General features: G+C 35.2%; 1 protein-coding gene and 1 non-coding gene across 2 annotated transcripts in view; both read left to right on the top strand.

The window, feature by feature from the left end:
• Positions 1-19,808, top strand: part of LOC134650513 (neuropeptide FF receptor 1-like) — a 70,239-nt gene that overhangs the window by 43,344 nt on the left and 7,087 nt on the right. The window lies entirely within an intron of this gene.
• LOC134650617 (U6 spliceosomal RNA) lies at positions 1,776-1,879 on the top strand. The gene has a single exon (XR_010097059.1). It is a non-coding gene; the product is annotated as a U6 spliceosomal RNA (small nuclear RNA).

The raw sequence follows: 19,808 nt of genomic DNA on the forward strand, positions 1-19,808 counted from the left end.
AAAACTTATCATTTTTTGCTGGTAGTTCACAATCTGAAAATTAAAATAAGGTTTAACACATTCACTGCCCAAAAACCCGCTGAGTGGGTTCATTTTGTATTGGGAAGGGGCGATTGGCACTGAAAGTGCTAAGATCGAGATCATTTAGGTACCATAAAATTTAGATCGCTGTTAAGGCCGTATAATGTTACTTACTTGTACGCCGGCACGTACAGCAACCTACACAAAGCGAGGCCAGGGCAAGACCTAACATATATACATACCTATTTTAATACAGATTTCTTCTCACGTGTGTACTATTTTCAACATAAGTACATAATAATCTTATTTATGTAGCCAAAAGTAGCCCGTATAATTTGCTTCATATTTTTTAACACGCAAATGTATAATTCTAACACGATTATTAATGGTGTTTACGTATTTATCATATATTATTTTGCATTTTTTTCTTGAACACAGCACTGTTTATACATTGTTTACTAACATTGATATGTTTAATATTTTCGTAACTATGGCAACGTCAAATCTTTAAAAATTGTAGAATGAATGTTGAATCTGTAAAAAGCTTGTAAAAAATGACAAAATAGCTCGCACAAATTCAAGAATGGCGGGTAGCGTGTCAAGCCAAGTTTAAAAGAGAACTGACGACTCAGCGGCTATGTGTTATATTAACTAGAAATAATTGTTAAATAGAAATAAATGTTAGTTTCGAAATCAACTATGATGAATACTAATAATTTCTGTACAAAAAGTAATGATAATGCATCAAAAACATAAAATAATTTGAAATGATAGTCAAGTTCAATACTAGGTACTTATAAAAAATATGCGTCGTTGTTGACTTCGCCGGAAAACGAATTGAAATCTATACTTATACGGGGTATTAAACAACTGTACCGATATTCGGAACCTAAAGTAATATATTGAGAGTGGCAACACTGTAGTTAGTCGTATTGTCCTTTTCTAGCATATACGTCCATCTCTCTCCCACACCCCCACCACTTCAGGCAGTTGCGTTTGACAATTTTGACAGTTAGAAACAAACGCAAATTACCTCATTGGCTTGCTGTTTTTCCATCTGGAAGGTCGTGAAGCTAAACTGCTGGTGAGTTTTTGAATTTGTACCCCAGTTTAGCTGACTATATTGAAAAACAGTTTCTAACGGCTTTTGCCGTTCGAAATAAATATTTAAATTTAGTTGTCCGTTAAACTATCTAGCAAATAAAAATGATCCGGAATAGTGATGTGCAAGTGTTTTCAAAGGCTGCCTGCGCGCACCGTGGCTATGCCAATGAAAATACTAAAACACATGGTAGAAAACACATCGAGCTGGTAAAGCGTGCACGTGTCACCATTATAATTTAATTTTATTAAGTCTCTTCCGAGTCTTGTTAGTTTAAATCTTTGTGTGTGTATAATAACGGTTGAAATTATATAATACTTAAATGGTGATGTGTGGAGGTATACCCTTTCAAGTGATTTGTGTTTTCGAATACGAATGGATCGGATAGTTAATACGTGTTACGTAGAACCTACGTATTAAGGTAGAAGCTTATAGACGTGTAGGTTTTTTATCTGTCCAAGTATCTATCAGCAATTTATCTTTTTATCCCGTTCCGGGTTAATATAATATTGCAAAATTAATTTTTTGGTAATAAACTTGCTGATAAATAACGTGTACCCGAATAGGAGTCGACGATATTTCCGCTCTAAGGGACACAAGGTAACGAACAAACCTACATCGCAAACATTGCATTTATTTTTGTGGAAAGTGAGTACTTCGGCAGTACATAAACTTAAATCTGACTAGACATAGAGAGAGATTAGCATGGCTCTGCGCAAGAATGACATGCGAATTCGTGAAGTATTTCACTCTGTATCTATCAACTTATATCTCTCCAACTAGATCTTTGATTTATGTAGGTAGGTACCTACTTAAATATATAACTTAGCAGGTACTTACAGCTTTAAAGGTTAAGGAAAAGAACTCTTGCATGTAGGTGCTATATGTGCTTGTGTTATTTTGAATTTGAATAACTTGATTATTAATTCTATACGTAACTACATACAAGAGGGTCAATTCTTAAGCCTACTTACCTACCTACATAAATAGTACACTTAAATTAAACGTTTCAAATAAAATCGGAAGCCTGTGACATGGAAGGGCATTAACGATACGGGAATCTTTAGATTGATTCATTGACGAAGACGCATGGTTTGGTTCATATTGTCAAATTATATTAGTTAACTGTAGAGTTAAAGTTTAGTTTTGGCAAATCTGCGCGTCACCGTGAATGACACTTTCTAAAAGTGCCTGTTAAAGCCGGCGTAAAGCCTTTCACCTTGTCGAGCAAGGAACCCGCAACTTAGGGAACATTACCCATAAACTCAGGGTATTTGATTTGAATGATACTTATTCTTAAACTTACGTTTGTTATGGTTCCACCTGCTAAGGTGCGCCTAAGAGAATCTTTTATTCGTTCACAAACTAACGTCAAGTTATTTGTGATGAAACCAATATATTATGTACCTATCTAAACCTGCGCAAGGCTGCCATGTTTACACCTGCGTAAGGTGTGCCAAAAGAATCTTTGATTCGTTCACAAACTAACGTCAAGTTATTTGTGATGAAACCAATATATTATGTACCTATCTAAACCTGCGCAAGGCTGCCATGTTTACACCTGCGTAAGGTGTGCCAAAAGAATCTTTGATTCGTTCACAAACTGACGTCAAGTTATTGATGATGATATTATAACCTATGTAAGCCTGCGCAAGGCACGTCAGACATATTCACAGAAATATAAATGATATGGTCATAACACAGGCGTGCGAGTAGACCACAATCACAAAAATATTACAAAGATTAAGTTGTAAATATCTTATAAAAAAAATAAAATTTAAAATAATGTTTTGGGTAAAAATCAGTCGAAATAGGCAAGGCTTCGTTATTAGAGTTTTCATTTTTGTTTACCAATCTATTTCAAGGGTCCCGAACACCCTATTGGCTAAACCCGAAATTGGGCTAATTAACTGTGGTAAAAGTGAAAACTGCTTTCCATTTACATAACATTTCTAAAATTATAATAGGTAAAATAAAAACCTAAGATTCCAGGCCTATCTCGACTCATTTTTATTTTAAAGATGGAAAAAATCTTTGCACCCTAATATAAAATTGTGGTCTGGAGACGCTAAGCCTCATAACTTGGGTGGCATAGATAATACTAAGAGATTTAGTCACCTAATTTCGACTATAAGCCCAGGCAGAATATTGATAATTAGAATAAGGAGTGGTCAATCCTCCAAGGTCCATACAATCTGTGGACTCTAATTAAATCAGGCTCGGTAAGCTCACGACACGACAGAGCTTACGATTCCATTCTGAAATAAGCTATGTTTACAATATATATTACCCATGGTGTGAAACAAACAGCCTGCTCAAGGTGTACAAAGGGTCCGTTTAACGGCCCTATAAACATCTACAAACCTTTGAAGTCTAGGCCTGCTACAATATGACAGACTAGAAATAAATACATATGATCCCAATGTAAGAGCAGCTCACAGTTGCATAAATTATATTTGCCTGGAGAGCACTTGTCTTTCAGTTAACATGTTTACGAGTACCTACCTATGTACACGACATGACCAAGGTTACCTACCTTTTTACATAATTATTATATCCCTGACTGCCATGGTATATTAGGAAAATTATCATGTGCTGGCGGTGCTGCACAAGCATGTTTGAAATAAAATATACAAAACTGGCCTAACGGGCGTTTATGAATTATATATTTTACACCCTTGTGTCTGTATTGTGACCCTGGAAGTTTTAAACCACCTGTATCGTAAGTACTCCTATGCATGGATTAAGTTTATAATAAACTACCCATGCCCTAACCTCAAGGGCAAGTGCTTCTATGCACGGACCAGATACTGTTGTCACTTATTTCACTTATCATGACTTGTCATAGTTTGATACTACACGTTTAATAAATTTAAGACCGTGGAATGTACCCACTACAAAAGGTTTTTAAAAATAGTGACTGAATGGTTTGTACGAACGGTTCTAGCACAGTTTCTGGGCGGTCACGTCTAGGGCATGACCCTCTAGTTCTCAATTTATACAAAATTATAGCATTGTGATACTGTTCGCTTTGCACAATAAAATAGGGGAACAGGAGCACGCCTTGCGAAAAGGCGAAGCTATTTTGAAACGCAAACCTTTCAAAAATAGATTGAAATATATAAATAATTATGTTTTTGGTGTGGAACATGTAATTGTACACCCAAACAAATGCAATCATTTATTATATGTTAGCAAAACTCTGCCAAAGTGTTAGTCTGTCTCTACAGTGTAACCTGAAGGCATGAATGCACATGAATCTCTTGAAACATGGTGGATTAACTAATTTACACCCCGTCTGTGTCTTGCTCCTACCAAATCCACAAGTTGAGGACCTCAACCTGTCTAGGCACCCTTCTTGCTCGAGACCTGGAAAAAAGAATCTCATGCAGTCAAGTGTCGGAAAACCAGGTCCACACTCTTAGCACTACCGTGAATATATCTAAGAAGTCTGTATACTGCCTTCCAGGAGGCGGGATGTTAATAGACTAGCCTATATAGTAGGCCAGAGATATAGTATACAAAAGCACACTGGCCCAAATCCAGTAATATTATATGCACTTCAGAATACAAAATAATTGACTATTCTGCGTATATTTGATATCAAAAAGTTACAATTACCTACCCTTAGGTCATAAGGAGGATAAATATACATAAATATCAAATATATTCGACAAAGTGTTGACCCTAGCATTGGATAAAATAGAGGTTCCTCTTAAACGGCATCTGCGCTGTTGGCTTTGGGCCCACGGGTGCCCGGCAAAAGGTCGGGGACCCCATGGTTCCGCACAGTTATTGCAAATAATGTAAAATCACAAAATAAACACAAATTTTCATTTTGGTTAAAAACACATATGCGATGAGCTAAAGTTTCGAATTAAGTACCTTATTCTTAATCTGGAAAGAGAAGACTGAATATTCAGAATTAAGCTATGTCTATGAATGGTTTACATAAATTAAGCCACTTTAGCGTTCAGAAACAATCAAGTTTATGTCTACTAACGTAATGGACCCTATAATGGACGTGGAACCGGTAATGGGACATAAAACCACAAATCCTCTAAAATAAGTATGTAAAAGTAGTTTATAAACACTGGCAATATTTTACCATAAATAAGAGTCATAGAGCTGTTTAAGTTTGACTTTTTATTAATTTCGGTTAATTTTTAAGAAATTGGCGCCAACCCAAAAGTTGTCGTGTCACTGGAAAAAATAACCAGTAAGAATTCTTAACAACTTCGCTAAGAGAGGTGAGTTCATATATTAAATTGTAATTAATTATTACTTGGTGTAAACTAGAATGTGTTTTGTTAATTGCATTTACCATGAGATAAGGTATACAACACATTATGTTGTGACTCTAGAGATGTATAAAAAATAGTAGTATTTTGCCCAATCCCATTATAGGAGCTGTAAAACTGCATACCTCCTATGATGGGATAATTTACATAATGATGCTTGCCATGGCGTAATTTCATGTTTAAACAATACAGAAGTATAATGTAGTTCTCGTACGAACTATGTCAGGAGGTCTTCTCGGACTTCGGATAAATTAATATCGTTTTTACAAAATTTTATTTAACTTGCCCTGTTAGTTTGTATACAGGGTGGATTTTCTTTTTGGGTCAGTGAGGGTAGCTACCAGATCCCGTGCTGCGACGAGAAAACGGTCTTAGAAAACCTTCCCTCGATTTCAAATTAATGAAGATTGGCTTTTACAGATTTTGGAAAAAACATACAGGGTGCGAGAAAAAGGTAATTTTTGACAATCTTTTTTTTGATGCCAATCGATCCCATTCCTATTGAGGATCAAAAGCTTGTATGGAGCTAAAAAAAATTCCGGCTAGAAAAGCCACAAATCGAGGAAAACTTTTCCCATACAATTTGTATGAAAATCAAAACTTTTATTTTTCACATGCTATTTTTCTATGACAATTGATTCCATTCTTATCTAGTATCAATAGTTTCTTTGGGGTCAACTTACGATAATGTACTAAAAAGCCACAAATTAATAAAAACTTTTTCCATTGACCCCAAAAAAACTATTGATACTGGATAGGAATGGAATCGATTGGCATACAAAAATAGCATGTGAAAAATATAAGTTTTCATTTTCATACAAATTGTATGGGAAATGTTTTCCTCGATTTGTGGCTTTTCTAGCCGGAATTTTTTTTTGTTCCATACAAGCTTTTGATCCTCAATAGGAATGGGATCGATTGGCATCAAAAAAAAAGTTTGTCAAAAATTACCTTTTCCTCGCACCCTGTATGTTTTTTCCAAAATCTGTAAAAGCCAATCTTCATTAATTTGAAATCGAGGGAAGGTCTTCTAAGACCGTTTTCTCGTAGCAGCACGGGATCTGGTAGCTGCCCTCACTGACCCAAAAAGAAAATCCATCCTGTATTAGTTAGTGTGGTTCAAATCTTGGAAATGGCATTTGAGCCACTTTCGGATTTCGGCGGGTAGCGTGTCAAGCCAAGTTTAAAAGAGAACTGACGACTCAGCGGCTATGTGTTATATTAACTAGAAATAATTGTTAAATAGAAATAAATGTTAGTTTCGAAATCAACTATGATGAATACTAATAATTTCTGTACAAAAAGTAATGATAATGCATCAAAAACATAAAATAATTTGAAATGATAGTCAAGTTCAATACTAGGTACTTATAAAAAATATGCGTCGTTGTTGACTTCGCCGGAAAACGAATTGAAATCTATACTTATACGGGGTATTAAACAACTGTACCGATATTCGGAACCTAAAGTAATATATTGAGAGTGGCAACACTGTAGTTAGTCGTATTGTCCTTTTCTAGCATATACGTCCATCTCTCTCCCACACCCCCACCACTTCAGGCAGTTGCGTTTGACAATTTTGACAGTTAGAAACAAACGCAAATTACCTCATTATCTCAAAATTATACATATTTACACCAGGCAGGATTAAAACTTTAGGTTCCGAATATGGTAAGTTATTTAATTAGCGTTTTATTTTTGTGTAAAACGCTGTCATTAAACAACTGTACCGATATTCGGAACCTAAAGTAATATATTGAGACGTGTTTGTTATCGCCTGGTGGTGGGAAGACGCCAAGCCAATGTGATTATACATGTACTTACATTATTATGTATATGTAATATTATTATATTAGGAGTGTTTAATTAATTAATTAATTATGTAGTACACCCTTTATTTTAATACATGTGAGGAGAGAGGTATTTAGTAAAGCATACAATTTTATATACCATTATATTATGATACTAACTTTCCATTTTATATACGTATTTAATGTAGGTACTTATAAATTTTCAACGAAAATAAGTGAGTCACCACAAGGGTGCTAAAGTACTTAATTATATGTATGTGAGACTATGTAAAAGAAGATAAGTCAGTCTACTCTTCAGGGAGCATACAACATCTGTGATATGGAGTGATGTAATTAAAATATGAAAAGATAAAAATCATAAAGTACTCGAGTAGTTTTTATTTATAACTCCCAATTATTGACAAATTTGATAATAATTATCTAGTAAGGTAAGCAGTTGCAGGATATAACAAGGACAATACCTTTCTTATTTCCAGAATCCCTCAGGATTAAGTAGACGAATATTTTAAATATTCGTTATATCACTATCACTACCCACAAAGTTAATATTGGGTAGGTACTTAATAAAATATCATAGGGAATACTTTTAATGATTTTACTGAATTCTTTTAATGACTGTGAGCCAGTGTGAGCTATTTATTTGGTTATAGCTATAAAATGCATTTAATCGTTTGTACGCTTTACTAACGCGAACGCGAGCTAATGGACCTAAACAAACCTTACTTAAAATTGTGAAGGTTACTTTGAGAGCTTAAGCCATATCATAATACTCATGTGGGCACTAGTTACGACGCTTTTTGGTGCTCTTGGCGTTCAAATGGTAAATGTAGAATTGCCACAGAGCTTTATCAATGATATTTGTATAGGTGCAGCTCATTCTGCTTATGTTCATGTTTAGCTATCATCAAGTGACCTTAATTGTACTCATTATTGTCTATATATGCAGTATGAGTAGTTTACCTTATCTGGTGCCTACTATAGTAACGGCACCAGTCATAGGACATTTAAGGGGAAATTTTGAGTATTTGTGATATTTCCCTGATACATGTAAAAGTTCTACCGCTTAGCTTGTTAAAAGATGAATATCCTATCCTTCTTTCATGTTTCAGGCGTGTTGTATCAAAGATACTGCAGTTAGTTTCCACATAATTAATAAATTAAAAGTATGGTTTTTTTCTCCAGTCATGGACACCAAAGCTCCAGTAATGGAACCCCGGTAATGGACGTGGATCCAGTAATGGGCCCCCTATAATGGGCATACCCTATCAGTATAAGATATTGGAATAGGGAATAAGTTTTGGCAAAAAACTAGTTATTAGTCATTTTTGTCACCCGATTGCATTGTCATCCGATTTGCATACGTATCCAAAATTTCAACTCAATCGGAAATCCGAAAGTGGCTCAAATGCCATTTCCAAGATTTGAACCACACTAACTAATACAGGATGGATTTTCTTTTTGGGTCAGTGAGGGCAGCTACCAGATCCCGTGCTGCTACGAGAAAACGGTCTTAGAAGACCTTCCCTCGATTTCAAATTAATGAAGATTGGCTTTTACAGATTTTGGAAAAAACATACAGGGTGCGAGGAAAAGGTAATTTTTGACAAACTTTTTTTTTGATGCCAATCGATCCCATTCCTATTGAGGATCAAAAGCTTGTATGGAACAAAAAAAAATTCCGGCTAGAAAAGCCACAAATCGAGGAAAACATTTCCCATACAATTTGTATGAAAATGAAAACTTATATTTTTCACATGCTATTTTTGTATGCCAATCGATTCCATTCCTATCCAGTATCAATAGTTTTTTTGGGGTCAATGGAAAAAGTTTTTATTAATTTGTGGCTTTTTAGTACATTATCGTAAGTTGACCCCAAAGAAACTATTGATACTAGATAAGAATGGAATCAATTGTCATAGAAAAATAGCATGTGAAAAATAAAAGTTTTGATTTTCATACAAATTGTATGGGAAAAGTTTTCCTCGATTTGTGGCTTTTCTAGCCGGAATTTTTTTTAGCTCCATACAAGCTTTTGATCCTCAATAGGAATGGGATCGATTGGCATCAAAAAAAAGATTGTCAAAAATTACCTTTTTCTCGCACCCTGTATGTTTTTTCCAAAATCTGTAAAAGCCAATCTTCATTAATTTGAAATCGAGGGAAGGTTTTCTAAGACCGTTTTCTCGTCGCAGCACGGGATCTGGTAGCTACCCTCACTGACCCAAAAAGAAAATCCACCCTGTATACAAACTAACAGGGCAAGTTAAATAAAATTTTGTAAAAACGATATTAATTTATCCGAAGTCCGAGAAGACCTCCTGACATAGTTCGTACGAGAACTACATTATACTTCTGTATTGTTTAAACATGAAATTACGCCATGGCAAGCATCATTATGTAAATTATCCCATCATAGGAGGTATGCAGTTTTACAGCTCCTATAATGGGATTGGGCAAAATACTACTATTTTTTATACATCTCTAGAGTCACAACATAATGTGTTGTATACCTTATCTCATGGTAAATGCAATTAACAAAACACATTCTAGTTTACACCAAGTAATAATTAATTACAATTTAATATATGAACTCACCTCTCTTAGCGAAGTTGTTAAGAATTCTTACTGGTTATTTTTTCCAGTGACACGACAACTTTTGGGTTGGCGCCAATTTCTTAAAAATTAACCGAAATTAATAAAAAGTCAAACTTAAACAGCTCTATGACTCTTATTTATGGTAAAATATTGCCAGTGTTTATAAACTACTTTTACATACTTATTTTAGAGGATTTGTGGTTTTATGTCCCATTACCGGTTCCACGTCCATTATAGGGTCCATTACGTTAGTAGACATAAACTTGATTGTTTCTGAACGCTAAAGTGGCTTAATTTATGTAAACCATTCATAGACATAGCTTAATTCTGAATATTCAGTCTTCTCTTTCCAGATTAAGAATAAGGTACTTAATTCGAAACTTTAGCTCATCGCATATGTGTTTTTAACCAAAATGAAAATTTGTGTTTATTTTGTGATTTTACATTATTTGCAATAACTGTGCGGAACCATGGGGTCCCCGACCTTTTGCCGGGCACCCGTGGGCCCAAAGCCAACAGCGCAGATGCCGTTTAAGAGGAACCTCTATTTTATCCAATGCTAGGGTCAACACTTTGTCGAATATATTTGATATTTATGTATATTTATCCTCCTTATGACCTAAGGGTAGGTAATTGTAACTTTTTGATATCAAATATACGCAGAATAGTCAATTATTTTGTATTCTGAAGTGCATATAATATTACTGGATTTGGGCCAGTGTGCTTTTGTATACTATATCTCTGGCCTACTATATAGGCTAGTCTATTAACATCCCGCCTCCTGGAAGGCAGTATACAGACTTCTTAGATATATTCACGGTAGTGCTAAGAGTGTGGACCTGGTTTTCCGACACTTGACTGCATGAGATTCTTTTTTCCAGGTCTCGAGCAAGAAGGGTGCCTAGATAGGTTGAGGTCCTCAACTTGTGGATTTGGTAGGAGCAAGACACAGACGGGGTGTAAATTAGTTAATCCACCATGTTTCAAGAGATTCATGTGCATTCATGCCTTCAGGTTACACTGTAGAGACAGACTAACACTTTGGCAGAGTTTTGCTAACATATAATAAATGATTGCATTTGTTTGGGTGTACAATTACATGTTCCACACCAAAAACATAATTATTTATATATTTCAATCTATTTTTGAAAGGTTTGCGTTTCAAAATAGCTTCGCCTTTTCGCAAGGCGTGCTCCTGTTCCCCTATTTTATTGTGCAAAGCGAACAGTATCACAATGCTATAATTTTGTATAAATTGAGAACTAGAGGGTCATGCCCTAGACGTGACCGCCCAGAAACTGTGCTAGAACCGTTCGTACAAACCATTCAGTCACTATTTTTAAAAACCTTTTGTAGTGGGTACATTCCACGGTCTTAAATTTATTAAACGTGTAGTATCAAACTATGACAAGTCATGATAAGTGAAATAAGTGACAACAGTATCTGGTCCGTGCATAGAAGCACTTGCCCTTGAGGTTAGGGCATGGGTAGTTTATTATAAACTTAATCCATGCATAGGAGTACTTACGATACAGGTGGTTTAAAACTTCCAGGGTCACAATACAGACACAAGGGTGTAAAATATATAATTCATAAACGCCCGTTAGGCCAGTTTTGTATATTTTATTTCAAACATGCTTGTGCAGCACCGCCAGCACATGATAATTTTCCTAATATACCATGGCAGTCAGGGATATAATAATTATGTAAAAAGGTAGGTAACCTTGGTCATGTCGTGTACATAGGTAGGTACTCGTAAACATGTTAACTGAAAGACAAGTGCTCTCCAGGCAAATATAATTTATGCAACTGTGAGCTGCTCTTACATTGGGATCATATGTATTTATTTCTAGTCTGTCATATTGTAGCAGGCCTAGACTTCAAAGGTTTGTAGATGTTTATAGGGCCGTTAAACGGACCCTTTGTACACCTTGAGCAGGCTGTTTGTTTCACACCATGGGTAATATATATTGTAAACATAGCTTATTTCAGAATGGAATCGTAAGCTCTGTCGTGTCGTGAGCTTACCGAGCCTGATTTAATTAGAGTCCACAGATTGTATGGACCTTGGAGGATTGACCACTCCTTATTCTAATTATCAATATTCTGCCTGGGCTTATAGTCGAAATTAGGTGACTAAATCTCTTAGTATTATCTATGCCACCCAAGTTATGAGGCTTAGCGTCTCCAGACCACAATTTTATATTAGGGTGCAAAGATTTTTTCCATCTTTAAAATAAAAATGAGTCGAGATAGGCCTGGAATCTTAGGTTTTTATTTTACCTATTATAATTTTAGAAATGTTATGTAAATGGAAAGCAGTTTTCACTTTTACCACAGTTAATTAGCCCAATTTCGGGTTTAGCCAATAGGGTGTTCGGGACCCTTGAAATAGATTGGTAAACAAAAATGAAAACTCTAATAACGAAGCCTTGCCTATTTCGACTGATTTTTACCCAAAACATTATTTTAAATTTTATTTTTTTTATAAGATATTTACAACTTAATCTTTGTAATATTTTTGTGATTGTGGTCTACTCGCACGCCTGTGTTATGACCATATCATTTATATTTCTGTGAATATGTCTGACGTGCCTTGCGCAGGCTTACATAGGTTATAATATCATCATCAATAACTTGACGTCAGTTTGTGAACGAATCAAAGATATTGACGATTAAAGAGATCTGGGCATATTTAAGACCGTGGAATGTACCCACTACAAAAGGTTTTTAAAAATAGTGACTGAATGGTTTGTACGAACGGTTCTAGCACAGTTTCTGGGCGGTCACGTCTAGGGCATGACCCTCTAGTTCTCAATTTATACAAAATTATAGCATTGTGATACTGTTCGCTTTGCACAATAAAATAGGGGAACAGGAGCACGCCTTGCGAAAAGGCGAAGCTATTTTGAAACGCAAACCTTTCAAAAATAGATTGAAATATATAAATAATTATGTTTTTGGTGTGGAACATGTAATTGTACACCCAAACAAATGCAATCATTTATTATATGTTAGCAAAACTCTGCCAAAGTGTTAGTCTGTCTCTACAGTGTAACCTGAAGGCATGAATGCACATGAATCTCTTGAAACATGGTGGATTAACTAATTTACACCCCGTCTGTGTCTTGCTCCTACCAAATCCACAAGTTGAGGACCTCAACCTATCTAGGCACCCTTCTTGCTCGAGACCTGGAAAAAAGAATCTCATGCAGTCAAGTGTCGGAAAACCAGGTCCACACTCTTAGCACTACCGTGAATATATCTAAGAAGTCTGTATACTGCCTTCCAGGAGGCGGGATGTTAATAGACTAGCCTATATAGTAGGCCAGAGATATAGTATACAAAAGCACACTGGCCCAAATCCAGTAATATTATATGCACTTCAGAATACAAAATAATTGACTATTCTGCGTATATTTGATATCAAAAAGTTACAATTACCTACCCTTAGGTCATAAGGAGGATAAATATACATAAATATCAAATATATTCGACAAAGTGTTGACCCTAGCATTGGATAAAATAGAGGTTCCTCTTAAACGGCATCTGCGCTGTTGGCTTTGGGCCCACGGGTGCCCGGCAAAAGGTCGGGGACCCCATGGTTCCGCACAGTTATTGCAAATAATGTAAAATCACAAAATAAACACAAATTTTCATTTTGGTTAAAAACACATATGCGATGAGCTAAAGTTTCGAATTAAGTACCTTATTCTTAATCTGGAAAGAGAAGACTGAATATTCAGAATTAAGCTATGTCTATGAATGGTTTACATAAATTAAGCCACTTTAGCGTTCAGAAACAATCAAGTTTATGTCTACTAACGTAATGGACCCTATAATGGACGTGGAACCGGTAATGGGACATAAAACCACAAATCCTCTAAAATAAGTATGTAAAAGTAGTTTATAAACACTGGCAATATTTTACCATAAATAAGAGTCATAGAGCTGTTTAAGTTTGACTTTTTATTAATTTCGGTTAATTTTTAAGAAATTGGCGCCAACCCAAAAGTTGTCGTGTCACTGGAAAAAATAACCAGTAAGAATTCTTAACAACTTCGCTAAGAGAGGTGAGTTCATATATTAAATTGTAATTAATTATTACTTGGTGTAAACTAGAATGTGTTTTGTTAATTGCATTTACCATGAGATAAGGTATACAACACATTATGTTGTGACTCTAGAGATGTATAAAAAATAGTAGTATTTTGCCCAATCCCATTATAGGAGCTGTAAAACTGCATACCTCCTATGATGGGATAATTTACATAATGATGCTTGCCATGGCGTAATTTCATGTTTAAACAATACAGAAGTATAATGTAGTTCTCGTACGAACTATGTCAGGAGGTCTTCTCGGACTTCGGATAAATTAATATCGTTTTTACAAAATTTTATTTAACTTGCCCTGTTAGTTTGTATACAGGGTGGATTTTCTTTTTGGGTCAGTGAGGGTAGCTACCAGATCCCGTGCTGCGACGAGAAAACGGTCTTAGAAAACCTTCCCTCGATTTCAAATTAATGAAGATTGGCTTTTACAGATTTTGGAAAAAACATACAGGGTGCGAGAAAAAGGTAATTTTTGACAATCTTTTTTTTGATGCCAATCGATCCCATTCCTATTGAGGATCAAAAGCTTGTATGGAGCTAAAAAAAATTCCGGCTAGAAAAGCCACAAATCGAGGAAAACTTTTCCCATACAATTTGTATGAAAATCAAAACTTTTATTTTTCACATGCTATTTTTCTATGACAATTGATTCCATTCTTATCTAGTATCAATAGTTTCTTTGGGGTCAACTTACGATAATGTACTAAAAAGCCACAAATTAATAAAAACTTTTTCCATTGACCCCAAAAAAACTATTGATACTGGATAGGAATGGAATCGATTGGCATACAAAAATAGCATGTGAAAAATATAAGTTTTCATTTTCATACAAATTGTATGGGAAATGTTTTCCTCGATTTGTGGCTTTTCTAGCCGGAATTTTTTTTTGTTCCATACAAGCTTTTGATCCTCAATAGGAATGGGATCGATTGGCATCAAAAAAAAAGTTTGTCAAAAATTACCTTTTCCTCGCACCCTGTATGTTTTTTCCAAAATCTGTAAAAGCCAATCTTCATTAATTTGAAATCGAGGGAAGGTCTTCTAAGACCGTTTTCTCGTAGCAGCACGGGATCTGGTAGCTGCCCTCACTGACCCAAAAAGAAAATCCATCCTGTATTAGTTAGTGTGGTTCAAATCTTGGAAATGGCATTTGAGCCACTTTCGGATTTCCGATTGAGTTGAAATTTTGGATACGTATGCAAATCGGATGACAATGCAATCGGGTGACAAAAATGACTAATAACTAGTTTTTTGCCAAAACTTATTCCCTATTCCAATATCTTATACTGATAGGGTATGCCCATTATAGGGGGCCCATTACTGGATCCACGTCCATTACCGGGGTTCCATTACTGGAGCTTTGGTGTCCATGACTGGAGAAAAAAACCATACTTTTAATTTATTAATTATGTGGAAACTAACTGCAGTATCTTTGATACAACACGCCTGAAACATGAAAGAAGGATAGGATATTCATCTTTTAACAAGCTAAGCGGTAGAACTTTTACATGTATCAGGGAAATATCACAAATACTCAAAATTTCCCCTTAAATGTCCTATGACTGGTGCCGTTACTATAGTAGGCACCAGATAAGGTAAACTACTCATACTGCATATATAGACAATAATGAGTACAATTAAGGTCACTTGATGATAGCTAAACATGAACATAAGCAGAATGAGCTGCACCTATACAAATATCATTGATAAAGCTCTGTGGCAATTCTACATTTACCATTTGAACGCCAAGAGCACCAAAAAGCGTCGTAACTAGTGCCCACATGAGTATTATGATATGGCTTAAGCTCTCAAAGTAACCTTCACAATTTTAAGTAAGGTTTGTTTAGGTCCATTAGCTCGCGTTCGCGTTAGTAAAGCGTACAAACGATTAAATGCATTTTATAGCTATAACCAAATAAATAGCTCACACTGGCTCACAGTCATTAAAAGAATTCAGTAAAATCATTAAAAGTATTCCCTATGATATTTTATTAAGTACCTACCCAATATTAACTTTGTGGGTAGTGATAGTGATATAACGAATATTTAAAATATTCGTCTACTTAATCCTGAGGGATTCTGGAAATAAGAAAGGTATTGTCCTTGTTATATCCTGCAACTGCTTACCTTACTAGATAATTATTATCAAATTTGTCAATAATTGGGAGTTATAAATAAAAACTACTCGAGTACTTTATGATTTTTATCTTTTCATATTTTAATTACATCACTCCATATCACAGATGTTGTATGCTCCCTGAAGAGTAGACTGACTTATCTTCTTTTACATAGTCTCACATACATATAATTAAGTACTTTAGCACCCTTGTGGTGACTCACTTATTTTCGTTGAAAATTTATAAGTACCTACATTAAATACGTATATAAAATGGAAAGTTAGTATCATAATATAATGGTATATAAAATTGTATGCTTTACTAAATACCTCTCTCCTCACATGTATTAAAATAAAGGGTGTACTACATAATTAATTAATTAATTAAACACTCCTAATATAATAATATTACATATACATAATAATGTAAGTACATGTATAATCACATTGGCTTGGCGTCTTCCCACCACCAGGCGATAACAAACACGTCTCAATATATTACTTTAGGTTCCGAATATCGGTACAGTTGTTTAATGACAGCGTTTTACACAAAAATAAAACGCTAATTAAATAACTTACCATATTCGGAACCTAAAGTTTTAATCCTGCCTGGTGTAAATATGTATAATTTTGAGATAATGAGGTAATTTGCGTTTGTTTCTAACTGTCAAAATTGTCAAACGCAACTGCCTGAAGTGGTGGGGGTGTGGGAGAGAGATGGACGTATATGCTAGAAAAGGACAATACGACTAACTACAGTGTTGCCACTCTCAATATATTACTTTAGGTTCCGAATATGGTAAGTTATTTAATTAGCGTTTTATTTTTGTGTAAAACGCTGTCATTTTGCCAGTTACTGGCCCTAAACTAAAAATGAATTATATTCACGTATAAACAGAATTCATTTTAGTATTAGGTGGCCAGTTATTGAAAGCTGACCAGTTATTGAAACTATACTAAATTGAATTCTGTTTATAGATGAATAGAATTCATCATTAGTTTAAGGTGGCCAGCTGGCCAGTCACTGGCGAAAAACCCTGGGTGCAAGTCCTAGTTCGCTTGGGATGAAATTAAAGTTCAGGATTTGTCTTGTCTAGTTTTTATACCAACAAACTAAATTCTTAAAAAAGTAACATAGACAAATATAATATAGCGTATACGTAAAAACTAGTCAAGTAAAATCCTGAACTTTAATTACATCACAAGCGAACTAGAACTTGGCACCCATATAGATATCAATTCTTTTTTCCGCAAAATCAATACCGAGGCATATTCTAAATATTGGACTTGGCTCTCATTTCACATTTATGTTTTTGATCACCCTATTAGAAACCATAGAAACAGCTAAAACATTTCACAGTTCGCAATATGCGGGCATGCTTCTCTTTTACTCTAATTAAGGAGTAATTAGACTGACAGAGAAAGATGCCCGCAATTTGCAAACTTCGTTTTCGGTAGGTTACTTTGATATTTAGTTCTTTAGGTGACTCCTAGGGGCGCTGTATAATCCTCCGATATAATTCTTGCACTGTTTTTTAGTATACTTAGAAAGGGACAGCATCGTTTCTAGTGGAGTGAAGTTAGGCACATTAGACCGTAAAGAAACGTAAAACGTGACATAAGGCACGTTTATTCACATAAAGTAAGTGAGAAATACTCAGGCAACTGATGGTAGAGGCTCTGTATTATATTTATATCATTTAATTATGGCAATGGGTGCGAGCTTAACTGAGTTTTCTGGCACTTCTGTCTGATCATAATTATCTGGTTACCGAGAAATATGTAGATGATTATATAAATATCAGAATCGTACTATGGCTTTTTGTAATTTAATATTTTTGTAATTTGTACGGGAATGCATTAATGCGTTAAAAGCGTTCCTGGAAACGGGATTGTGGTGATAGAACTGATCGATTTTCGTTTATATTGTAATACATTAGTTAATTACGGTATTCGTATTTTACTTCGTATTGAATCTATGTACCTAATAATGTACTTAATGTTGTAACTTTTCTATTGAGTGTTAGAACATCATTTAATTGAAATAAATAATTTATTTTATCTGCATAATCTACCATTGATAATAATCAATAACATGGCCAATCCCATTCTAATTGCGGTTTGATAATATAAATGTAACACCCGATTAAACCCAGATTTTGGTTGTGAATTTATCGCTTTACAAACAGTAGATACGCCCGCGATTCGACAGGTATATTTTCTCTTTGTGTCCTAATGGGGATTTGTCCAGACAAAGGCATTACTGTCCACGGCTTTGAGGTACCTAATAGGGATGTTTGGTTTGTTATTTCTCGTCATGCAGGGTCTGTATTGGAGCATTGTTATTGATCATTAGGTGTATCATGCGAAGGCGAGCTTTCACCTCAAACGAACCAGTAGATAAGTATTTTTTTGATAAAAATATTTTTAAAGGCAGGTTTTTAACAAAAAAAAATCGTAATATTTCAGCGTTCACAAAATAAAAACCAATATATTTTCACCACACCAGCACCTACAGGTTCTCTTTTACTTCAAAAACTGATGAGGAAGTTGCATCTTATCCACAAAAGTTGCAAAGTACAACTTAGTGAAAAACGCTTTTTTGGTCTTGGTCTTGTACGTAAGTACATACTAGGGATGTAACGATACCGATACCGATACGATATATCGGCCGATATAATCAGCAGGCCGATATATCGTTATCGCCGATTTAAATACACCCGATATCATAACAAAATGTAAACAACCCACAGTAAGGTATTTCATTTTGATTTGGCATTTTTCTTTAATTTTATTTTTCAGTTTTTTCACTTCTTAAAATCGAGTGTCTATTAAACATAAGTACTTATGTTTTATGCATATAAAGGATATAATTCTTTATTTATTTTATTTATTAACTAACTACCAGGCTATCGGTATCGGTATCGGTATCGCCGATTATTTACTTTAAATATCGGTATCGGTATCGTATCGGCAAAATCATGTATCGTTACGGCCCTAGTACATACTTTTATTTAATTTCCTTTTTTTTACTGTCCAATTTACTGTTCATTTTCTAATTTATTTAACTAGAAATTGTTATAAAATTCAACATGCGTCATGATCTCTATTTAACTGGCTGGCTGATTCGAACTGTCGCTTACTCTAATATGACTGGGATATTGTATCGATACACGACATCTAAATCGAGGAAGAGGAAATATAACGGAAATGGGAAATCAGGGCGAATTGCTGTGTGTGTTTACTTGTGATACTTACCTACATCCCCCGCGCTGATTGACAATCTTATGTAGTCAATCGTCAGAACGATTTATTTGAATATCAATGTTACGTGAATACAAATATACCCGATAAACGTTTTTTTTTAAATATATATAAGAATAGTTATACGTTACAGTGAGAGCGCTATTGGCCTAGCGGTAAGAGCGTGCAACTTTCAATCCGGAGGTCGCGGGCTCAAACCCCGGCTCGTACCTACCAATGAGTTTTTCGGAACTAGGTATGTATGTACGAAATATCATTTGATATTTACCAGTCGCTATTCGGGTGAGGACAACATCGTGAGTACTAATGCCTACGCCAATTCTCGGGATTAGTTGCCAAGCGGACCCTATCAGGCTCCCATGAGCCGTGACAAAAAGCCGGGATAACGCAAGGAAGATGTTACATGTTACAAATGGGGCCAAAGCTGTTTAATCCCTCGTGCTAATATTGATGCTCTGTGTTTGAGTTGGCGCAGTCGCTAGTGT

Source organism: Cydia amplana, chromosome 8, assembly GCF_948474715.1.
Source record: "Cydia amplana chromosome 8, ilCydAmpl1.1, whole genome shotgun sequence".
Lineage (NCBI taxonomy): Eukaryota > Metazoa > Arthropoda > Insecta > Lepidoptera > Tortricidae > Cydia > Cydia amplana.